Consider the following 12,662-nt stretch of genomic DNA (forward strand, 5'->3'; position numbering starts at 1 on the left):
TTACTGAGTCCCCGAGCCATGCGTACAGTGCCACCACCAGACTTGAGGGTAAGTGAAACAATAAGTGACTTCATTGTTTCAGCCGATGGTTCTCAACCTTGGCTGCACAGGAGAACCACTCTCAATGCCTAGGCCACACCCCAGTCCAATGAAATCAGATCTCACCAGGCAGGAGCCAGGTTTCCCAGGAGATTTCAGTGTGCAGCCAATTTTCAGAACCACCAGTTCATGCCACTGTTAGTTGGATATTCAGTTTCTGGCAGAAAAAAATAAAAAATTCTATGTGATACAGTTTCTGATTGAAAACGTGTTTATTTTCAGCCAGATAAAGCTCATCTCCAAAATGGTGAAGAGATCAGAAGCAGTTTGTTTTCTCATCAGCTTTGGCTCACCCATCTGTAAAACATTCATAACATTGCAGTTAATTTCCACAAATACTTGGATGACTGACTGGGACAAATGCACAGTAGCAGTTGTGATGCTAAAAATCAAAATACACCCAGAACAACAAAGAAACAGTTTTGCATGTCTCTGTTAAGCTGTTCCATTCCCTTTGTCTTTATCGTGTAGAGTCTCAGAACGAGGCACCCCAAGATGTATCTCAGTTGTGTGCGGAGTATTTTGAGCTAAAGGCAACCAAGAAGCTGCAGTCTCAAGAGAAACTTCTGCCTCCCCCTTAACGACCTAGAGAAATTTTAATTGGAGACCTTCCTCATAATAGTGTATTATTACAAATAACCTATCTATATGGTAGTGCAAACTACTAATAACTGAACATGTGTTCTCCCTGCAGTTACCTTCTGACCCCAAGGAGTCTGACCTCATCCCTAGCTCAGAATGCATTTCCCTTATTTTCCCTTTCTGTCTTTGAACCTCTTATGTATGTGGCATCTCTGACTCAGGTTCCCCATACATATGTATGTGGTTACATTTGGTCGTTTTCTCTTGCTAATCTGTCTTATGTTTAGTTGATTATTAGACCAGCTAAGAGAACCTTGAAGGTAAAGGAAAGTTTCTTCCTCCCCCACAATGGTGCTTTCCAATTTGCTTTTTTAATGCTGGTATTTCTGACAGAATGGTGGCTGCCAGTCTTACAGGCAGCAGCATCTCTGAATTTCCCAGGTATAAACTAATCAACCCAAGGGCATCAAGAGACTCCCACAGGAAGAATTGTTCCATCAAGATCATAAACATCTGTCATTTCCCCCCACATCTGTGCTGTGACTGAGAGGATAGCTGTAAAACATAAAGAAGCTAACAAAATAAAAAGAGGGCATGGCAACATTTTCTAAGGGTTCTAAGACCTGTGTCTGAAAGCTTGTCAAATTGCTTGCGGAATTACCACACAATTTTTTTCCCTTGGCTTCTAGAGATCCTATTAAATTATGGGAAAGAAATGAAAATAAAAACTAAATAAATTTACAAAATTGATAATGAAGTGACAGGGGTGGGGGACATCCATGCGTGAGAGAATTCAATAAATTTAGAAGACCACAAGAAAAAGATGCCCAATGAAGCAAGGCAGGGAAACGGGAGTTCAGACCAGTTCTTTTCTTTATTGGCCTATGAATCACCAAGAAATCTCATTAAACTGCAGGTTATGATTCCACAGGTCTAGGGTGGTCGTGAGGTTCTGCATCTCTAACAAGCTCCCAGGTGATGCCCCTGAGGCGGTGCTGATCTGGACCACACACTGAGTAAGGAGCATGTAACACCCTCAAGGGAGCACATGAGCTTGTTTCCTATCCTGTCCCTTGCCTTCTCCCCACTCCCTTCATGTAATCTTCCTTACATTCCCTCCTTAATTCCAAATGCATAAGAATATGCAAAAAAGAGAGAAAGGAAAAGAAACTGCAAAACTGTCATTCTCTGAAGCATCTGAGATCTTCCTTCCCAGCAATTGTTGTCAGTTTTGGTTCAGATAAACTCTTACAGAAACTCTCTACAGGTTTGGATGTTTCTTTCCTCAACAGTACATAGGAAAACTGTTAAAAGGAAGTACAGCAAATTGACAACATTGTGGTGAGATGATGGGAGGTTTTAATCCTAGCAAAAATAATTATCACTGTTTTTAAAATAAAAACTATACCGTTATTAAAAATAATGTGCTTAGCAATCCAAAAACCGACTTCATGACTATCAGAGTAAATATCTTGCCTGCAGGGATTCAAACAACAAACTTTTTAAAATAATCAGACTTGGAAGGATAAAGGGAATTTAAAGAGAGGAATATTTTACACTTAAAACATGGAAACTTTGTATAGTGTTTGCTATGGGGTTTCGCAATAACCTGACTGCTGTTTTGCCTTAAAGGCACTTGCCAGCCTGCTCCCAGTGGAAAGAAAAGAAAATGTCAGACCCTTGTGCAGCAAAAATCAAATTATTTCCTGGGTCTCTCCTGATCATCAACAATAGTCGTTGAGGATTCACTGAGGGATTACTCCTTTTCCTTTGGGTCAGAAAACCCTGGGAATAAATCTTTTCTGCTCTGTTTGCAAAAAAATATCCACCCAACTGCCTTCAAAGAGAGTGGGATGGCTTCAGCTGATGGCTCTTCGCTCAGTATTGCAAAATCCCAAGAGAAAAACGGTGTATAAACATGACATTTGGTCATTTCCCTTAAGCAAGCATAATCCTAATATTTATGGAATGTTGCAAGGAGCCACTTGAGGCAGGAGTCAGGTGACCATAAATGACAGAGGAAATTCACCTGAATTGGTTCAAGATGTGTGTTGCTGGGAAACTATGTCCGGGGGCAAATAATCGTATTGATTCCCAGGAAAAGGTGACACTAAGTGAACAGACAGGTGCAGCGACACAAACACCATTTAGTCTTTTCCCTTAGAAAGATGAAAGGCTTGGTCTTATTTTGTATTACAGCTGATGGAAGATTTTGAGGAAAAAGAAGAATAGGAACGATTATTTTCTATAATCATCATCATTATTATGGTACACTTACAAGGTCCTTTGCATACATAATTTCTGATTCTCAAGACAGTTTTTCCCTTTTTTGCAAGTGAGGAAATTGCAGCCCAGAGAGGTTATTTCCCTAATGCCACACATTAAAAGGTAGAGTCCGGATTTGGAATCCAGGTCTGTCAGATTTCAGTCTGGACTCTTCACCATAACTGCCAAATGATCATTTTCTTCTGGTCAGAGGGAAATATTAAAATAAGCAATAACAAGAAACTTCTTGTGGGTGGGCCGAGAAGGATGTTGGACATGATTCTGTTTGAGGGAATTGAATTGGATGTGTGTTTGTCAGTGAAAAAATTTTCTGATGTTTTCCTAATACATACTAGGGGAAAACATTCTGGGGCCCCATTAAATTGCAAGTGTGTAGCGGGCACCACCACATCTCTGTTGTGTCTGTGACGCCTACTGCAAAATGGTAGCAAATGGGGATAACAGGGCTGCCAGGGTTGGAGCCAGCCAGGTGTCAGTCGCTAGCTGTATGACCTTGGGGGAGTCCCTGAGGCTCTCTGAGCTTCATCCATAAATGGGCATCATGGTACCCAAGTTGCAGAGGGGCTAAAGGGGTCTGAATTTTATTCCACAGTCCTGGAGGAAAGGCACATTTCTAAATCAAATGTAACCTTCAACCCCCTATTTGTCAAGGTGTGGCACTCTTTCTTTGGAAAAAGCACTTGTGTATAAACTTAAATTGTAAAAATATTTCCTCTGATTATAAGGCCCTAAATGTTTTTCAATTATTCTGGACTGAGTTATCTTTCCATTATATAATGTATCAAAACAAAATAAATGTCACAAAATTTGGTAAGTATTAACAGTACAATTTTATTGGAAATCAATTTCTTAATGAGAGTGCTGGTCCCCCACCCTCCTCATTAGTTCATGTAGCTGTGGATGACTGTCACTTATTGCTAGATGGGGACAAGATTCAGAATTCTATTTCCATTTTTCATTTGAGAGACATAAGCAGTGAATAGATGGGAAGAGCAAGAGTTTTGTTTTAACAACTCGAGATTATTTACCTTGCCTCCACGTTATACATGAAAAATTACATAATGATCTATTACAAATTATCTTAAGTGATCTATTAACTGACAACATGATTAGATGTTTCTTCAGTTTTGATGAAAACAAATGAGAGCAACTTAACTTGCAAAGGTCATTAGAGTTACTTATTCTCTCCACATAGATGCCAGCATGCTGATTCGCCCCTTTGTGGGTTGCCTGGGGCAGTTATAGAAAAACATGGATACCGGAGACACATACTTCCTTTTGTAAAGTCAGAGCAGGGCAGTTGTGAAAGGTGAGATGGGGCAGAGACCTGCCACATACACATTACTATGAACAAAAGTGCTGGTGGACACTGACAGCATGGAAATCCCACTGGAATTTGGCTTGATGCTGGGGTCTTAAGGCAAGGTGACAGGTAGTAGACAAATAGTGTGTGAAAGACAGGGTCAAGGTCAGCCTCTGGGCTCCTGGTTGTCAATTCTGGGTCTTCCAGAACCAACCAGAGGTCAGAAGGGCGCTCCTCCGTTCTTTTCCTTCTGAGGCAGGTGCTACATTTCAAAAGAGAAATTGCTAATAACTGGACTTTCCTTTTTTCCTTGGCAGCTAGATGCTGGGTTGGTCTAGCTGAGACTTTAGGGCTACTCACTAGCTGAACAAATTCCTGACATTCTGAAAGTAAAAACCAGTTTCTTCCTCTGTAAAATGGAAATAACAATCCTTATCTCCCACCATCGGACAAATGGATGCAAGAACATCTAGACTTCTCTGCCATACTAGTCAATATAGCAATCAGCAAATGCTCATGACTCACTGTTCTAATAAAAATTTATAATTTCGTTATTTTAAAAAGCATCAAATCTAATCATTCCTATAGAGAGCCTGCTTCCATGGGACCATGAGGCCTGAACCCAAGAATCACCTCCTCACAGGTAGAAAGAAGAAATACACAGCATGACAAAGACTTAAACACCCAAATTCATCAGGCAAGGGCACCTATCACAGAAGGTCCCAAAGGTCGGAGTGAGGATGATGAAGGAACGTGAAGAAAAATACGTCAAAGCAACATTAAAGTAAGAGCGACACCTGGATTAGTCCTGGCACTGCCACTCACTAGATCTAATTGTGTGATCTTGAACAAGTTGCCTAGTCTACCCGTGCTCTCTGCACCTACAAAGTATTATAATAATTTTCTACCTACAGAACCATTACAATCATAACCCTTTGTTATCGTGATTGTCTTACGGTTTTGTGTAGGGCTAGCTATCAGAAAGTTCAACCTAATTATTTAATCAATCTATAAAGTGTTTACTTTCTTGGAGCAAGGCATAATAATTGGCAGATAAGTAATAATAAAACCAACAAAAGCAGGGTGCTTATCTACATTCTGAAGTGAGAGAGGCTAAGATTTTCCCATATAGTTATTTAACAAGTTCTTATTAAATAACTTCTATATGCCAGCCACCAAGCAAGATACTTGGAAGTATTCCTCTCATCTATATGCCTTAAATACAATGTATTCTATAATGCAAAAGGCAAAGAAAATATGAAGGATAATTCTAACCCAGTAAGAAGTCTTAGGGGGGCAGAGCTGTTCTAGAATGACTTGACGATACTATCAACAACCCAGGAGCCATCTCTCTTCCTACTCTGCCATCACAGTAATGACTAAGGTACAGCAAAGAACAGTGTAAGCAAATGCCCTGCCTTGCCAAACCGGGGGCCACTAGCTTCCCAGCCTCCAACTGGTGGACCTTTAAAGCCTTCTGTCCAAACACTTAGTTTCCCATTTTACTTGTGCCTTTCCACTTACAGGTGGCAAATTGTGTATTAGTTAGCAATTGTGTTTGGCTTCTAATGACAGGGACTCAAACACTAGTAGCTCAATTAAGTTGTTTCATTTTTCTCAAGTAATGGGAAGCCTGGAGGGAGGTGGTCCAGGGCTGGATTGGAGGCTTTGCTGTGTCATCAGGGATTCAGGATCTTCTTATCTTTCTGTTCAGTCATCCTGAGCATGTGCTTGTGGTCTCCTGGGCACGAGATGGCTGACTGACTTCTAGCATGGCCTTCTCGCACTCCTGGCAAGAGAAAGAAGGTGAAGGGCATTAAGGCACCTATCAGATGAGCACCTATCTGCACTCTTTTAAAGGTCTTTCCCAGAAGTGCCACCCCATGATTGATAACTCATTAGCTAGAATTATGTGCCATGAACATTGTAGCCGTAGGGAACTTGGAAAATATGTTTTAGCCTAGTCCAGGCACATTGCCTCTCTGAAGTAAATTGGAGCTCGTTCAGTAAAACAAGAAGGGGAGGAAGAATATTGGGTAGGCATCTAGCAATAACTGCCAGAGACCAATGGTCCATCCCGTACAAGGCTTCATCTAGCTTTATGGCACCTGTCTGATGAGAGGTCTTGTCTGGCTTCTAAGGCGTTGTCCTGCAAAGGACCAACCATGGTCTTGAAACATCGGGTCATTACAGATACACATGCATCTTCCTAGACACTTTTTCTGGTAAGAAAGATACTTTTCCATTTATATAGGATTCTTTCTCTGATTATTTAACAAGTTAGTGGGATTTTAAAATGTATTAAAATTATTTCAGAATCCATCACTGTCATGCATGATGTTAGGAGATATTTGCCAGAAGCCAAACATTTGAACATCTTTAACCATGGCATCAGAAAAACTACAATTACATTCAGGAAAGAACTGCTTGATGGGTGACATTAAAATGCAGTTCCCCAGGCAACTGAGAAGGAGATACATTCAAATCACAACAGAGCCTCCATGAAGTGCTAAGATCTTACAGAATTTGCAACACCTTTTATTTATTTTTCATTGACAGTTAAATTATCACTTGAAAGCATCTGCTGACTAGAAAACAAATCCTCTATAGTACTCAGGATAAAGTAGACTTCCTCCAGAAACAACTATCTCACTAACTGGAGAGGAGACCAGGGAGAAGGCCTGAGCGGCGGAAATGTGCGGATCGGGTGAACAGCCTGGTCAGACATGACTGTGCTGGAAATGGCTCTCTTTGCAGACATACGTTGGTCTTTGTCCAGATAACCTTTGTCTCAGCTGACAAAGTGCCATCCCAGTGTTTGATAGTTATCCCAGTTTGATAGCCTTGCTTATTGAATTGGGCTATTTCCCAATAGCCCAATAGCCTGGTTGAGAACTCAAAAGTGTGGGCATTTAATAGGAAATGTTGTTCAGCAGAATGCATCACCTGAGATATAATTCTGTACTTCCAAAATCAGGGGTTGCACACAGTGCATTAAAAAAAAAAACCCAAAAAACACCAAACTCACAGTGTTTACATCGCAGTTCAACCTCACTTAACACAACCCATTACAGATGCTCCTCAACTTAGGATGGGGTTACATGTTGATAAACCCATCGTGAGCTGGAAATATCATGAGTCAGAAATGCATTTAATACACCTAACCTACTGAACTTCATAGCTTAGCCTAGCCTCCCTTAAACTTGCTCAGAACACAATATCCAAAACACGCTGACAACACAGGACACTGTAGAGCATTGGTCGCCATTGCATGGCTGACTGGGAGCTGCGGCTCCCTGCCCAGGCATAGCATCGTGAGAGAATATCGTACTACATATCACTACATCAAAATTCAAAATTTAAAGTATGGTTTCTACTGAAGTATGGTTGCTTTGCACCATCATTAAGTTGAAAATTGTTAAGTTGAACCATTGTAAGTTGGGGACCGTCTGTACTGAAAAACTTGTAACAAATCATATCTTTATTGACTTACATTATAATTTCAGAAATGTTTTATTTCAACTTCAGATTAATTTTCAGTTAATGATAAGAGATAACACTTTAAGTTTCTCTGGTCTGTACTTAGGTTCCCTTAGGTAAACCAGCATTAAAATGTTCGTTTTTTTCTAAGTGATCTTTCTATTACTATTTTTTTGTATTATAAACACTTTTGCTATTATTAACAGCTAATAGATAAATTTTATGTGTCTATTTGCTAAACCTCTCTACATAGATTATCTCAAGCCCTCACAGCAAGCCCGTGAGACTACTCACCAGCTGAACAAATAATTCTATTATTATAATTCTTATTTCACAGATGAGGAAACTGAGGCTTAAAGAAGTTAGGAAACTTGCTCATGGTCACCAATTAATTAATGGGCCAGAGCATGAACCCAGAGAGTGTGACACCCCAGGTTGTTTCTTTTTTTTTCTTTTTGTGTTAGTTTTAGGTGTACAAAACAATGCAATAGTGTTGGGGATAGGTTGTTTCTTAACTACCACATGACATGGCCCTTATTTTTTTTAATTTGTGAGCTTACATAGTTTTGCTTTTTAAGTGGCAATAAATCTTTAGAATTTTTCTAAAATCAATGGGGATAAAAAGCACATATGCCCTAGAGGTAGCAACATCAAATAACTTGTTGAATGAATGAATTTTAGCATCCTGAGGGCAGGCAGTTTTTGTTTCTTTTGTTCACTGTTGTATTCCCTGTGCTTCCCACAGAACCTGGCACATAGTAGATGTTCACTAAATATTTGTTGAATGAATGAATGACACCTGATCTTCATGGCATCATGGGGTCAATTCTCCATGGCAACAGAACTCCTCTCTGAAATGTATTAATTCTGCTAGAGAAGATTACAAATTTAATTTTTGTTTATCTCTAAAACTACAAATATATTTGCACATTGTAGGTTATAGACTGAAAAGGGTCCCCTAAACATACACCTGACTCAGGAATGGATGAATCCTAGAGAGAATCAGTTCACAGCGAAAGCATTTGAACAATTACATGCAACTTTAAATCCCGTCTACTTGGTTTGGACATATGTTTTCATTACTCTTGGATTTACACCTGCTGTGGAATTGCTGCATCATATATTTAACTCTATGTTTAAACCTTTAAAGAACTGCCGGACTGTTTTCTAAAGCAGCTGCATGATTTTATATTCCTACCAGCAGTGTATGAGGATTGCAATTTCTTCACAGCCTCAGAAACACGTGTTATTATCAATCTTTTTGAATATAGCCATCTAGTGGGTGTGAGGTAGTATTCACTCACACCCTGATTTGCATTTCCCTGACAGCTAATGATGTTGAGCATCTTTTCATGTGCTTATTGGCTATGTGTATATTTCTTTGGGGAAAGGTCTATTCAAATCCTTTGCCCATTCTAAAATTAGGTTATTGTTTTGTTTTTAAATTATTTAGTTGTAAGAGTTCTTTATATATTCTAGATACTAATCCCATATCAGATATGATTTGCAAATATTTTCTCCCATTCTATGAGCTATCTTTTCCCTTCTTGATAGTGTGCTATGAAGAAGAACAGGTTTTGATTTTGGTGAAGTCTAATTTTTTTCCTTTTTTCTTTTGTTGCTTCCAGTTTGGTGTTATTTATAAGAAATCTAATTGCCTAATCCAAGGTCATGAAGATTTATGCCTATGTTTTCTTCTGAGGTTAATAATTTTGCTCTTACATTTAGATCTTTGATCTATTTTGAGTTAATTTTTGTATGTGGTGTGAGATAGAGATCCAACTTCTTTCTTTTGTTTGTAGGTATCCAGTTGTCCTAGTCTCATTTGCTGAACAGACTTTTCTTTATCCCATTGAATTGTCTTGGCACCTTTGTTGAAAATCAATTGAACATAAATATAAGGGCTTATTTCTGGTAGAGAAATACGCTTATATCATTGGCTACATCCTCTCATTTGCTTCCTTCTCTACCACAGGAGCCCTTATCATTCCTATGCTAGGTCATTTTGTCTTCTCTAATAGCTTTCATCTCCCTCTTTTATTCATTCTCTTGCCTTTTTTCATGTCAATAATTAAATTTTCAACAGTGTCTATTTTGTACATGGTTCTTTCTAATTAATTCCATTATAGTGAGGGTCCTCGATTTATTTCCTTAGATCTGCAACTGCTTTTGCAATTTTATTATCTTGGTTTTTGTCTTACTGAATTCATGTTTTTATTAAGTTGTTCGGCAGCGTAAAGCATTTGTGAGGCATTTTCTCCTCTTTCATGAACTTTGTTTTCTTCTCAATTGCATCCTTTGTCTTTATGTCTTCTACATGCTGTATTATTTCCCCCTTTGTTTAGTTTCGTTTTGTTTGGCTGTAGTATGTTTGCACAGTTGCCAGGCTGGCTTGGCTGTTTCTCGGCCTCCTGTCCATGCCTGACTTCTTTGTTTCCCATTATAGCAGAAGCCCATTTGTTTTCCTGACTCTGCTACAGTTTGTGGCTTGAGGAGTTTGTGTTATATCCCTTCTTCTGTTAGGGATTATGTAGGTTGGGACAGCGTTCAGCTGTGGAAGAGTGTACTCTCCATTAGCGTCCCTCTTATTAGCGTCTGCTCATTACTCTGAGATGGCACTAAAGATCCTCTACCAGGGACATGTGGATACATGTGGCATGTCTGTTCTTCCCTTGTGAGGTAACTTTGGATAGTTTCCTTAACTCAGTGTGGAGCCCTGGAGCCCTTCCTTCTGTGTCAGAGGGTCAGCTCAGTGTTCATATTCTCTCCAAAATCTGTTACATTCCTTCTCAGTCAGAAGAAAAGAAAGGTAAGGGCTTCCATGCAGTTTGCTTCTCCCTATATTTGGGGAATTTAGTGAGACATTCAGGATTCCATCGACTCCAGAGTCCTGCTTCTGGAAGTTAAGAGTGGGATAAGGATACTTTCCTTGTGTAACTTTCCACCTCGATCCAGAATCTCCTCCCAAGTTTGAATTCCAAATATACAACGTTCCTCAAGCACACTTAAAGAAATGTGCTTTTTTCCAATTACCATTGTCAAATACCTAATGTTCATTGACCTGTTACCTTTTATAAGTGACTCTATATCTCTGTAGCCCTGCAATATTCAATCTTTGATGTGTATCTCCCTCACCTGTCTGTTCTGCTACTAGTTTAGAAATGGGAGAATTAAGGAAAAAATTCTTTGACTTCTTGGTAGAAAGCAACTCCCAGGTTGGATCCAAGATGAAAATGGGTTATGTACTGGGTTAGAAACATAGATGCTGTCACAATTACTGGCATGAGAGCTCTGTTGAACCATTTTATGCTAATAAATTCTGTGGAACATATCCCTCCTCTTTTAGTTTTTTCCTCCTTTTTCTCTTGTTTCCATTTATAACCATCCCCTGCCAATTACCTACATTTCACTGCTAACCTGTTTAAATAACGTTGGCAATTTTAAGCTTCCTTATATTACCTTTGAGTTAAAAGAGCATTGCCTCCATTTTACAAGTAAATATGTTCTAGAACAAGTCCAGAGATTTTGTATTGATAATTGGCAACAAATGTGCTGATGCCTCAGTGGCAGTGTTTATAAAAAAATGTTAATTTTTATTGTAAAAGTCTCATTAGGAATTGTCTTTGGGGGATGTAATCATGTTTACAAATGTTTTTAAAAGAAGGCAAAAGAATATTGCCACTAAAAAAAAAATTATTGACAGCATCTCCATCCCTCTGTTTTTAAAGTGCCTCACTTGGTATCTTTGTTTTTCATTTGTTAAACATAAGGCCATCCTTTAATGTTGTCTCCAACGATGCTTGAAACAGTGGACAGCGGGCAGTGCAGTTAAAGGAAAACAACGTTGCAGGACTTTGCCAATAACAATAAATATTAGGAGAGTGACAAAGAGGCTTTCTAGAGGATGTCCATATTTCTTGATTTATGTAATTTGATAGTTAATGCATATAGAAATTAAATAACTATCTTTTAGAAACCCATAATCATGAATATTTCTTCTATTTTAGACTAACGGTGCCTAGGAGGCCAGTTTCCACATTTCTTTCCTTAATGTTTAGAACAGGGCTATGCCTGAAACAGACATCCAATAAATACGAATTATTAATTATAATGACTGAGCTACTGTATTAGCATAGAATAATTTCAGGGGCTTCCCTCCTGGTATGTCTGATCCTAAATCTTTTAATACTTGTTAATATGTCAGAAAATCAGCATTAGGAACTCTCTGGAGCAAATCATAAGATAATTCGATACATGTTTTAAAACTCACCTTTGGCATTATGAAATAATCCCTCAAGTGAGGAAAAAGTCCATTTTTTAAATCTTAAAAATCAAAGCAAATGTCATTGGTTAAGAGTCCAGTTGCTCCATAACGTTTCACAATTTGTATCAACATCAGGAGAAAGGAGTTTAGCTTCGTTTGCAAATCAATTTCTCCAGGGTCAAAGTTCTGGCCACCACAAATGCCATCTTCCTAGATATAGGGGCTCACATAAGTGCCACTTGGTGTAACACTGTCCCTGACAGCTGCCAGAGGGTTCTCCTAGGTGGCAGGTGCGCTGCCCGTATTTTACGGTAACGAATGCAAGAGTTTCAAGTCATACTATTCTCTTGCCCTAAAAGCGTAAGAATTGGTTTTCTTACTGACAGCTTAACCCACCCAGTCTCTTGCCCCCGCGAGGCCACCTTTTTGCTGATTTTTTCACAGGGAGAAGGGACCAGAGCACTTCCGATGCAGCGTTGTCTTTACCTAAGAGGAGAGGGCTGACCAGGCGCCCAGACCGTGCCTCCCCACGCCGAGGTTCCACCTGTCACCGTTCGGATTCCGTTCATCCCGCAACAACCGAGGAGTCCGACCCGCTCCTCCCGGCTGGCGCCGGAAGAGCTCGCGCACCCGCCGGCTGCACCGCCT

This window comes from Rhinolophus sinicus, linkage group LG03 (assembly GCF_036562045.2).
Source record: "Rhinolophus sinicus isolate RSC01 linkage group LG03, ASM3656204v1, whole genome shotgun sequence".
Classification (NCBI taxonomy): domain Eukaryota; kingdom Metazoa; phylum Chordata; class Mammalia; order Chiroptera; family Rhinolophidae; genus Rhinolophus; species Rhinolophus sinicus.